This window comes from Lissotriton helveticus, chromosome 3_1, assembly GCF_964261635.1.
Source record: "Lissotriton helveticus chromosome 3_1, aLisHel1.1, whole genome shotgun sequence".
Lineage (NCBI taxonomy): Eukaryota > Metazoa > Chordata > Amphibia > Caudata > Salamandridae > Lissotriton > Lissotriton helveticus.
The window spans coordinates 1,691,526,135-1,691,539,127 of NC_136061.1; the positions used below are offsets into that span (position 1 = coordinate 1,691,526,135).

General features: G+C 46.5%; 1 protein-coding gene across 1 annotated transcript in view; it reads right to left on the reverse strand.

Moving 5' to 3' along the window:
* The window catches only part of LRP1B (LDL receptor related protein 1B), a 3,812,342-nt gene that overhangs the window by 2,480,004 nt on the left and 1,319,345 nt on the right, over nucleotides 1–12,993 (reverse strand). The window lies entirely within an intron of this gene.

A 12,993-nucleotide genomic window follows, 5' to 3' on the forward strand; every position in this document is an offset into this window, starting at 1 on the left:
CTGCACAGGTAGCCTTTTTAGTTGTTGAATCACCAACGACCAGTGATGTTGGATCATCGCAAGAAAGTAGCAGTACGCCATCAACACAGGTTTTAACTCATCTCACAAGTACTATTCAACAACCAAAGCCGCAACAACAACTGCATGGGCTACTAGTACAAGCAGAAGTACATGCGCAAGGAGCTGTCCGAGAAGGAGCTGTCCGAGAAGGAGCTGTCCGAGAAGGAGCTGTCCGAGAAGGAACTGTCCGAGAAGGAGCTGTCCGAGAAGGAGCTGTCCGAGAAGGAGCTGTCCGAGAAGGAGAAGGCCGAGAAGGAGAAGGCCGAGAAGGAGAAGGCCGAGAAGGAGAAGGCCGAGAAGGAGAGGTCCATGGAGACTTGCAAGTAGAGGTCAGTGAAGATGCCCATGTAGCGGCGCATGGAGCGGTGCAAGTGCCCACAATGGTTGTTCTTCCAGAAGTAGGGGCACAGGAGGAAATTGACTTTGGAGCCGGGGTATCATGTCAGGAAGACGAAGCCACTCCTCCTGATGATTCATTTTCTCCCAGCTCCCCAGCAAGGAAAAGATCAAGGAGGGTGTGTAGAAGTTCCTCTTCAAGCCCCGCTCCATCAGATGATGATCTGGATCTAGATTGGCAACCATCTCTGACGTCTGAGAGGGAGGCACACCATGAGCTGCGAAAGGTATCACATGTTAAAAGGAAGGGCCCCGGAAAGCTCATACTTATGGATCCGAACGTCGGACTTGATGAAGTGGTGCATTCTGATGTTGTTGAACAGGATGACAGCAATGACCTAGTCATCACACATGTCAGTCCAGCCACACCGGCCATGCAGCAGACAGACATTTATACCCTATCCCGGCGTCATGCTGAGCGTGACCCTGGCGACGTGCCACTGGTAGCACCACCAACGCAGTCAAGTAGTACCACAAGTTCAACAAAACCTACAGCTCCCATATTTTCTCCCCAGAGGGGGACTCCATCCAGCTCGACTCCCTCAAGTAAGGTTGCTGCAATAATTGCACAACCCAGTAGATGTCTGCAAGGCTCATCCACCACTGCTTCATCTGGCATTGGCAGCAGTATCACCTCGTGCGGCAAAACCAGAAGTTTCCAGTCCCCAGTTTGGAACTTTTTTAGTGTCCATGAAAAGTATGATAACATAGCCGTTTGTTGCATTTGTAAGACTAGCGTTAGCCGTGGTAAGACTGGTACCAACTATGGAACCGGAGGCCAGATAGGTCATCTTGAAAGAAAGCACGCTGTCGAATAGTTTCCGCACCTAGCAAACGTCAAGGGAAAGCGATCCCAAAGGGCAAGTGGCCAAAATATACCCATAGTAGGTGTTTCATCTGAAGATGATGGGGAGGTAGAAGAAGCGTCAGACATGTGTCCGGTTGCACCCAGTACCCCTGGCAGCACCACACCCTCCGTAACACATAGCAGGCACACTGAGAGTCTGGAAGACACACCAATGCGGAAAATGTCAACACTGATCAGAAGTGGGTGGAAGAAGGCATCAGCATCATCCCGTAAATTTGTCCAGCGCACCATTTCAGCCATGTTCTCCTCAGATGCGCAATTTCAACGCAACCACCCAACTGTACGCCTGTATAACACTAAGCTGGCAAAAATGCTAGCAGTGGACCTTCTCCCTTTTTCGTTTGTCGAAGGTGTGGGTTTCCTTGAACTCGTGGCAACATTGGCCCCTAAATGGAAGGTTCCTAGCCGGTACTATTTTGCCAGGGTTGCTGTTCCAGCACTACACAAAGAGGTGCTTGAGTTGGTGGGGGCAGCTTTGCAGAAGAGTGCTGTTCACACTATACACCTGACAACAGACATGTGGACCAGTTGCCAAGCCCTTGATTACATGTGCATCACTGCACACTGGGTCTCTTTTTCAGGGGTTATAAAACAGATAAATGCAGGTGGTGACTTGGTCGAGATTTTTAAGGGTGCTCGTAAACATGTAACATTAGCCATGTTTGGCATGGAGAAAAGTCATACTGCAGTCAACATTTTGGCTGACTTTAACAAAAAGGTCTTGCAATGGCTGCGCCCAAGAAATTGCAAGGTTGGTTATGTTTCTACAGATAATGGCAGGAATGTAGTTAAGGCAATGGAGGACGGTTTCTATTTCAGAGTGCCGTGTTTGGCGCACTGTATCAACCTTGTTGTGCAAAATGTTTTGAAAAAAGAACTTGCAGTCGACAAAACACTGACCATCTGCAGAAGAATATGCACACATTTCAACCATTCTTTTAAGGCCCGGAAGGAGCTGAGGCGCAAGCAAAATGAACGTAGAATGCCAGTGAAAGCACTTATCCAGGAGGTGGCAACACGTTGGAACTCAACCTTCTACATGCTTGAGCGTCTGCATGAGCTGTTTCCAGTAGTCAATGAGTATTTCTACAACCTGGGTGGTGATACGACAGAAATGATGCTAGCGGTGGAGCAATGGCAGCTAGTTAAAAGCCTGACAGACATGCTTCGTCCTTTTGAGGTCTTCACGCGTGACGTCAGCAGGGAGGACTGTTCTTTGAGCAAAGCTATCCCATTGTTGCTGAAGCTCGAGCACCAAGTCAAGGTGGTGTCTTCACAATTAAAGGACGTTGGAAAGAACGAAGCACATGAGTTGGCGCAGAGATTATTACAACGCCTAGTTAGCAATGAACGGCTTGTAAATATCAAGAAACAACAGCACTACATTTGTGCTACTATTCTGGATCCACGTTACAAAAAACCATTGTTTGGCAAAGTAATAATTCCTTTTGAAACATCGGATGTTACAGAGTACAAAGGTTGGCTAGCTCAGTCAGCCATTCGTTTTGAAAGAGAGCGGAAGGAAACTGTAGGAGAAGACAGTACTACTAGTGAATCAGCAGGCCATCAGGCGTCCCAAAAAAGCACTTCTGCATCTGTGCCTGTGGCAGAAGTGAGTGTCTTTTCCTCTGAGCCGTTAACCACACCAGCAACCGTATCATCTGCATCAGGCCCAGGCGATATGTCTGAAGCGGGTTGGCTAACTCAGCTAGGGTTTCCTTGTCCTAGAAAGGACACAGAAGTGCAAAGTACAGGAATCCGGGAGGACATTCTTTCAATGGTGCAAGCCTATCTGGATGACTCAACAGAGGTCAATATTACTGAGGACCCATTGGCGTATTGGCATGGGAAAAGAAAAATATGGCGAGAGCTCACCAACCTGGCTATCAATTACTTGTCTTGCCCACTCGCAAGCGTGTCCTCAGAACGTGTTTTTAGTTCTGCTGGTGGCATTGTGACTTCCAAAAGGTCCCGCCTCTTGCCCGCAAATGTGGAGCGGCTCACCTTGATAAAGATGAACCAGCACTTCATACCACCAGATTACAGAGTACGAGAATCCACGCAGGAAGAAGAGGACACCGACCTACCTGAGGAAAGTTCTCCTCAGTTACCAGAAGTAACCCCGACTGATGATTTAGCAGAGTATGAGGACGAGTTCTGCTTCCCTGACAGCGAGTTCTGAAAATGAGCCAATCATTCATTAATTGTAATTAGTCCTCCTTATTCACTTTTATTCCTGTGTGTCTGTCTTTCTTTAGCAAGTGCTTCATCACATTCCCAACAAAACTGTAATCAACCAATAAAACAACAAGCCCATCAACAGAACTGTCTTGATTTTGATGCCGCAGCATTCCTCAGGTTAACAACAGTTAGTTGACAAGAACTCAGTCCTGGTCGTCTATCCTGAGTCCTCCTCCTCCAGACTCACCCCATCCATTACCCATAATGCTGATGCCTGGATTCTGCACAATGAAGAAACTTACGTTGACGAGTCCCCCACTGTGAATTCCAGGTGGAGCCAGCCCTCAAACACAAATTACAGGTAAGATAAGCGTTTGGATGGGAGGTAGTATAATGGAGTATTCGGAGAGGCGAGAGAGTGACAGTGGTACTAGCAGTAAAGTCCTAGGGCTCTTGAATTAACAAACTCTGTGACAGGCATTTACTTAGGAAAACATTTGGCCTATTGCACGTGAACGTGTAGGCGTTATTATTGCTCGCTTGCCTGTCTCAGGGGTGCTGTCTCTGGGGCTTCTAGGTTTTTGGGTTGTGTGAGCACCGCTGCCACATTTCTAATGTTGATTGCTTTTGTTTTGCAGAAAATCCACGCCGGGAAACTCCAGTTGGGGCCCTGCTGCAGAACGCCTTAGGACACTGTGAATTCCAGGTGGAGCCAGCCCTCAAACACAAATTACAGGTAAGATAAGCGTTTGGATGGGAGGTAGTATAATGGAGTATTCGGAGAGGCGAGAGAGTGACAGTGGTACTAGCAGTAAAGTCCTAGGGCTCTTGAATTAACAAACTCTGTGACAGGCATTTACTTAGGAAAACATTTGGCCTATTGCACGTGAACGTGTAGGCGTTATTATTGCTCGCTTGCCTGTCTCAGGGGTGCTGTCTCTGGGGCTTCTAGGTTTTTGGGTTGTGTGAGCACCGCTGCCACATTTCTAATGTTGATTGCTTTTGTTTTGCAGAAAATCCACGCCGGGAAACTCCAGTTGGGGCCCTGCTGCAGAACGCCTTAGGACACTGTGAATTCCAGGTGGAGCCAGCCCTCAAACACAAATTACAAGTAAGATAAGCGTTTGGATGGGAGGTAGTATAATGGAGTATTCGGAGAGGCGAGAGAGTGACAGTGGTACTAGCAGTAAAGTCGTAGGGCTCTTGAATTAACAAACTCTGTGACAGGCATTTACTTAGGAAAACATTTGGCCTATTGCACGTGAACCAACACGATGACAGTGTTCAGTTAAATGAACTTACTGCAAAACCACCACCCACCAAGCTCAAAAGTAGTAAAAAAACAGGTATGCTCAGATAAAGTTTGAAAAAGTATATTTATATCCCTAACAAAATAATCTCCCGCAAGACCCTTCCTAACCCCAACAAATAAATAGCCCTTCAAAAGTCCCCAAAAAACCCAACTCCCAATTCCCACCCCCCAAAAGTCTCTAAAAAAGGGGCAAGGGACACTCTAGGGATGCAAGATGTTGAATTTGGCCTCCAGGGCATCATGCCTTAGGGCCAGGGCGTCGTACTTCTCCTGGAGGGTGGCGTGATCTAAGCGGAGGCCCTCCACCACATTCTGATACTCGTTCCACTTCTGGACCTCCGCCTCTAGGTCGGACACTCTGCGGAGTGCACGGCGCAAGCGAGCCTTAACAGTACTGCGAGGTGCAGCTTTTGCTGCTCGGCGGTGGCGTCTTCCAGCACGGCTCCGGTTCGCTGGAGCACTGCGCTTACCGGCAGAACGTGGGGTCACGGAGGAGGATGCAGATGTTAGATTGGATGCACTGGAGTGCGTGTCGTCCTCCTCCATTTCCACCAGGCGCCGATATTGGGCAACAGTTGCTTCCAGCCTCCGTTGCCGGGCCAGTACAGCCTTCATACTCCTCGTCGGTTTAGACGTTTTAGTATTACCAACTATAGAGGAAAGAAAGACATAATCTGTAACGAATGCTCTTTAAAAATATGATTAACACAAAATGATTCAGCAGGAAGTTGTGTCACAGTACAACTAGCAACTAGCCAGCGCAGTACAAATCTATTCAGGCCAGTATCATGGGCGTCTGCATGGAGGGGCAAGGTGGGGCGCTTAAGGTTTGGTGCTCTTTCATATGAAAGAGATCTGGCAGAAGTGAGTGACTTTTCCTCTGAGCCGTTAACCACACCAGCAACCGTATCATCTGCACCAGGCTCAGGCGATATGTCTGTTTCCCTCTCTCTCTCGCTCTCTGTCTCCCTCTTTCTGTCTCCCTGTGTCTCCCTCTACCTCGCTGTCTCTCTCTCTCTGTCTCCCTCCCTCACCCTCCCTCTGGCTCCCTCCCTCTCTCTCTCTCTCCTTCTGTCTTCCTCTCTCTCTGCCTCTATCTGTCTGTCGGTCCCAGCCTGCTGTAATTACCATATTGTAATTTGTCACTGGGCCAGCACTGGATACACATCATATGCTATCTAAGAGTCAGATAGTACCATGATCCAGCTTACCTGTACTCGCCACCACCACTGCCTGCTTCCTCACAGTCTGATTGCCCTCTGGCGCACCATCCTCCACAGAGTTGTCCTCAGACTCGGAGTCGATCACGATCACGTCCGAGCTGGCCCCGCCACCAGATGTTCCACCTAAAAAATATATTTAAGACTGTTAGATTACACCACTCACTAGTATTTGGTTTAGGAAGGAAGAAATTTGAAAACAACAGAAAAATTAATTGACTGTCTACTCTAGTCTAAAGTAAAAATGTCCCTCCTTCCAGGGAAGGCTGTTGTCTTGCTGCTTTTCTTTGTCACAATTGATGAATGCTTGCTTAATTTTAACACACAACATTTTTCTCTGAACAGACAGACGCTGGACTTCTACGGACAAGAGCAACATCAACTAAACCAGGGGAAAGCTCGGCTCGACCACAAGAAATGTGTTCCAACTTCCATTACTCATCAACTCAGCACCAAGCACTTTTCCTTTTCCAGCTAACTTTATTTTAATATATGTGTTTACTTTTACTTTTAATAAAGCTTTTAAACTTGAATAGACTCTGTGGTTTTTGGTCCTTCAGACTAGAGTGACTGAGCGAAAGGTTTTGTAATTTTTGCAAGGAGGAGTCCGTGCTGCTGACACTACCAGGTTTATACAGTGTGCCAAACACACCACTCTGAAATATTTTTACTCTGGTCTTTAGTGTCCATAGTTTGGTTTGTCGAGAATTGTCCCTGCAACAGTAGTATTATGGATTTTGCTACTATCTAAACACTATTTCGAAAAAATTACATTAGGAACGCTTGGACAACAATAGGTCCTCTATATTTAAATGAAAACTTACTGGGGCCAGCAAAGGAGCACTCGCCGCCCTGGCCTGCATCCTCCTCCTTTGGAACCACTGCATCCACTGTTTCTGTCCGCTTGCCCCTGGGCGGACCTGACGTACAACATGAAAGAAAGAACAGAAAAAATTGATGATTGCTGCGTGTCGATGTCCTTGTCAACCAAATCAAACATTTAGAAAGAACAAGAACCAACTATTTCTGCCAAAAAGAGGGCTACAAAGAAAGGACTGCACCTGAGCCTCTACTCTAGGGGCAGATTTACAAGCCCCTTGCAGCTCTTTTGCTCCGTTCTTGCGTCACTTTTGTGACGCAGCGCCACAACAAGAGAGGCGCCATGGTGTGGCGTATATTAACAACGTGACGCATATGGGAGAATGGGAGATGCATCCCATTCTAAAGCCCTGCGCCATAAGGGAGCGTTCCAGCGCAAGGGAGGGCGTTCCTGCGCAGGAACGCATGCTAAAAGTGGCTATGGGGAATAGATAAAATTTCAATGAGTCATTTAGGACAATGATGCGTCACTGAAACCCTGCGCCTGCATGAAGCAGACTTACGGCTTGACGCAGCATTGCTGGAGCTGCGCCATCGTTGCAACGCAACTCCATCAATGAGCCGCCTTTACGGCACCGATGCGTAACGCTTCGGTGACGTTTTGGCACCATGGCGTGCCGCATTGAAAATACGGCGCACCATGGGTGGTGCTGGCGTGCCTCACACTTTGCAGGGATGCGCAGGTAATTGCTAATCTGACACTTAGGGGCATACTTACGAGTTCTGAGCTGGACACCTCCAGATGTGCACCAGAACAAATGCGTAACGCAAAACTAACCTTGGGTCACGGCAGATGCGCCGCAATTACAATGCGGCAAACCCTGGCGCAAGGGTAGGCAGATGCGTGACGCATCTCATGACGAAAGAGGGGTGCATCTCTAAAGTCGCGTCGCAGGCGCGATGCAACTCTAGCAATGCTCAGGGCTGCCCAATACTCAGCATACCGCATCAGTCCTTACGCCTGCTTCAAGCAAGCAGGCATAAAGAATTGACGTAGCAGCGTCGCGGAAGTGCCTGCGTTAAATCTGGTAGATTTCACGCAGGCACTTTTGCGAGGCACACAGCTGCCTGACCACCACCCCCCATCCCCCCACCCCCCTGCGTGGGAACGCACCCATTGTGGCGCAGGCCCAGGCCTTAACGTGGCGCATCTCCCTAGATGCATCACGTTGTACATGACTCGCAGGGATGCGCCACGTTTACGTCGCTGTGCGTCAGGTAAGGCAGCGTAAACGTGGCGCAAGGGGCTTGTAAATCTGCCCCTTTGTGTCTAGCATTACGCAGTTCTGTAAAGTACACTCATACATTACTCAGCCCAAATAAATTAACACAAAATAGAAAACAAATAAGCAGTGGCACCGCCACAGAGAAGGAGAGCAGTGCACCTGAAATGCACAGAAGATTTTGAAATATTAATTTACCTCTCTTATCAATGTAATCGGCAGCATTATTGCTCTTTGTAAAAAAGTTAAAGCAAACATTTGCAATATAACACACAGAGCAGGAGAAAAAACAGAGTAGTGAGTGATGAAAAAATTGCTACTACTACTCACCAAGCCCGGGGACCTCCACTCCCAGCAGGTCGAGCAGGTCGCGCTCCCGGTCCAGGATATCGGTCCAGCGGTGGGTCACCTGATTATAGGTGCGCTGGACCCCCGTGATGTTAAAAAGGGCCCGGCACACCTGCCCCCACCGCTTCCGTCGCTCCTGGCTGTTGGTGTAACCGGCAGCGATCCTGCCGCCTGCCGCGATGGTCCTGGGGAGACGGCGCTGCACATAAAAAATGAGTGAGCCCACCTCCTCAGGACTGAAGATCTCCCAGGGCACCACCATTTCCGCCCTCAAGCGGCCACACGGGAGCCGGGCACGGGCTGCGGCGCCCGTCTTGGGCAGCTTGACTGCTGTCTTCACCATGTTCTGGGCAGGTAAGGAGATAAAATGAAAAAGAATAAGAGTAGAAAAGAAGGAAATAAAAGTTTTAAAAAGTAGTTGAAAAGTAAACAAAAGTAGACTAAAACACAAAAATATAGACCTAGAAAACAAGAGGGATAGAAAATAAGTTTAATAGATCATAAAAAAAATAAAACAAGCAAAGGATGGCAGAGATATTCAGAGGATAGAAACACCATGCCCAGACACATAGGAATGAATGAAAAACAAGATGGCCGCCCGAACACGTGCGTGTAAGTAAGTTCGCACGCGATTTCTCTCGCGAGCTCGTGCAAACTTGTATTCGCAAGGCGCTCATCGCGCGAGATTACACATAGCGGGCGGAAACAGGAAATACGTCACGCAAACAAAATGGCGGCGCCCATACTCAACCTTGGGGTAACTCGCACGAGTTTGCGGCTTCCACGGTCGATTTCGCACGACGCCGCGCCTCGCGAATAGGGCGAAATTACCGAAAAACGAGTTTTGCAAAAGCAAAACCAACGAGCAGGTGCAAAAGTTCGAGCTCATCATTTGTAACCATTTACCTGTAGTGCTTCCTGAAGGGGCCCTCCAGAATCCGGTTGCCTACTTGCAACTATTGTGTGACCCTGCTCTGACAGTCACAGAATAGTTACAAGTATGCCATTGCATCCTGTTAAAAAAAATTTACATTGCATTTGCAACAAAAAGGAAAGGGAGCAGACAAGCAGGTGCCAGCCTTCATTAATGTCAGTTGGGGCAGGGCAGGTGTTGTTGTTTGCAAAACTTAAAGCACTTAGCAGGTGTGCACTCACTGGTCAATCAGAGGGTGTTGTGATGACACCGAGGGTGGCATGGGTGTGCCAGCCAGAGGGTGGCATGGGTGAACCAGAGTGCCAGTGTTGACAGAGGATGGCAGTGCTTTGCTTTGCCCCAATAATGTACACTGGTGAACCAGAGGGTGCTGTGATGACACAGAGGGTAACATGGGTGAGCCAGAGGGTGGCATGGGTGACCAAAGAGAGTGCCAGTGGTGACAGAGGGTGGCAGTGATGAAGAAAGCCTTGCAAACAGGCTGGGCACGTAGAAACAAGTTGGCAAAACTGGCGACCCGACAAGTAAGTTCGCAATTTGCGAAATTGTACAAACCCTTGCGAACTTGCAGAAACCCGTGCGAACACACACCCCCCCAAAAAAATTCGCAAATCCGCGAGAATTCGCAGAATTTGCGGATTTTCGCAATCAGCGAATACGCAAATCCGCAAATTCGCGGATTGCGAATCCGCAAAATCCGCCCATGCTTAGTAATTTGTACCACTCCGCTATCTAGCGCTTTTCCTACTGATGCACTCACTGGAGTGGGAATAGGACTTTTTACCCCTCCGCTATCCAACGCTTTCCCTACTGTTGCACTCGCTGGAGTGGGAATAGTCATTTTTACCCCTCCGCTATCCAGCGCTTTCCCTACTGTTGCACTCACTGGAGTGGGAAGTAATTTTTTACACCTCGCTATCAAAAGTTTTCACTACTGTTGTGTTTATTTTGTTATTAAATGTATGTTCTATTATTTTTTAATAGTTTAATGTTTTAATTAAACATAGAATACTTTATTTAAATTAAATTATTTATATATGTGTATATGTTATTGTTATATAATTTAAAAAGTTAGTAAACTAAATAAAGATAATAGTTGTAGTAAGTAAACAAAGCTTTATTCGATTTTAGAACTGGATAAAATCATAAAAGCAATCAACTTATTATACAGTTTCATCATACTTAACATAAAAACAAGCTAAAATTGATATTAAACAGTTGAGTTACGATTACCGAATAGAGTCTATTATAACTACAGAATAAAGAAGTAAAAAGTTTGGGTACCGCCGGTTAATGGTATATTTTCAACACCAGAAGCAATTAGACAGTTCAAGACTCCAGGGAAAAATATTATAATACAACATTGAGACTATGGTTGGTCATAAGTACATCGTATTTTAAAATAATTTTTAAGAAACATAGCAATATTTTTAGCATTTGATGCAGTTTCTAGATGTTGTAAAACCAGAAACACCGGTCGGCATCTCCTTAGACCTTGAGTCAGCACTATTGGGAGTAACCAGCGTTTACGTGGTAAATCATAGAACTTACAGAACAGCACTACATGGATGTTAGATTGTTCCGAGGTACCATCGCATGGACAACTAGTCATCGAGGAAGACCAATCTTGTCTCCTCGGAAACGTAAGCAGGCGAAAAAAAGAATTAAATCTAAACCGTGTCAACATATATTTTTCATAGTTGGTCAAACTATACGTTAGATACGGTTGAATACCCTGGTTACATTGAATGCTTAACAAGTGTCGATTTGAAGCTTTATTAGATTCTTGGGCTAAGCGTAGCTCTCTTAGATGTGAAAGACATGTTATCTTCAGGGTCTTTCTTGTAATTCCAGATAAAAGTAACGGTTCGTTAAAATATATAGAAAGATTCAAATCCCTGAAGGTATCATGTACAAAAGACAGCCACGGAATGTTTGACCAGTTGTGTAGGCCCAAACAGTCTAAAATTAAAGCACGAGTCAAGCCACACTGTTCTATTGTCCAAATGCGGTGCCACAATAGTATTGGCTGAAGTTTTATATAATCAGCTATATAGTCCATTCCCAGCTCAATATGACAAGCGTATGTTGGAGAACGCTGTGAAACCGCCAACAAATAACAAATCAAAATATTCTCCACCCTCTGCAAAATATCAACTGGTACATAGCCCCATACCCCAGCGCCATAGACAGCTACGCTATGGCACTTTGCATAGTATATTTGTAAAAGTTCTTTTGGGGAAGGGGCTTCCCTAGTTTGCGAGCAAACGTAATTAGGGCGGATGTCGCTCTTAAAAATAGGAGATGCCTGCTAACGATTGCAGGTTTCCAAGAAGAAGCACTATCGAATAAAATACCCAAATAGGGGTAAGTTTTAGTACATTCCAACCTAGTTTCTTCAATAAATATCGATTTATTTTTGGTTGTCTTTTTTCCAAAGTGCATAACAAAAGTTTTTTTAATATTAACCTTGAGGTCCAATGAGGCCATAAAATTACAGTAGGAGTTTAACTGTTTTTGGAGTTGCATTGGAGTTCGCGCCATAATCACCGCGTCATCCGCGTAGAGTAACGCGGGAATAGGGCGACGAACGATGGCAGGTAGATCCTGGCTCCCTTCTAACATGGCCTTCTCAAGCCCGTTTGTATATAGGTTGAATAAGAAGGGAGCCAATACACATCCCTGTCTAACCCCCTTTGTAATAGGGAAGTGGTGACTAAGCTCCCCATTCACTCCGAATCTGACCCTGGCCGTCGCTCCCTGGTACAGCTCGCGTAAAAAGCATATTATCGGGGGGTCAACACCCAGTTCTATTAGGATTGACCACAGCTTTGAATGTGAAACACAGTCAAAAGCTGCGGTCAGATCCACATAGACCAGGTGAAGATTGCCTTTCTTGGCCTGAACATACTTCCCCATTAGGAGAGAGAGATTCAAAGCCTGCTCTACTGTGCTCAGTCCCTCCCGGAAACCATATTGCAGGTCGGTCAGAATGTGATTATCTCCTGACCAGATCCGAAGTCTGTCTAGAATCAACCGACCTGCAACTTTACCAAAGGAGTCCAGGAGGGAAATGGGCCTATAGCAGGCCGGGTTATTACGATCGCCCTTCTTAAAAATGGGGAGCAGGATAGAAGTTGACCAAGATTTTACGAGACCCCCTTTTAGAGCTGCTTCAAGTACTTTGGTTAATACCGGAGCCCAGAGTTCCTGAGTATGGGTGTAAATGTCTAGCGGTACGCCATCCGGCCCCGGGGCTTTACCAGATTTCGAGGATGTCAGGGCCTCAATTACTTCCTCAAGGCTAAAGGATAAATCGATTGGATATGGAGAGGTATTTGTACTTGGAGTTGATTCACCAGCGACTACTGAGAATATTTTTGAGAAATGTGATACCCATCCATCTGCATTAATTGCTACCTCTAGACTTGGACCAGAGTTCCCGTCCTTCAAGAAGGGTGAGTTAACCACTCTCCAGAACATTTTACCATCCTTTCTATTACAGCTCTCATGGAGCTTTTCCCATAAATCTTTTTCCTTTCCTTTCTACATTCTTTTTTCGCCAGGTTATA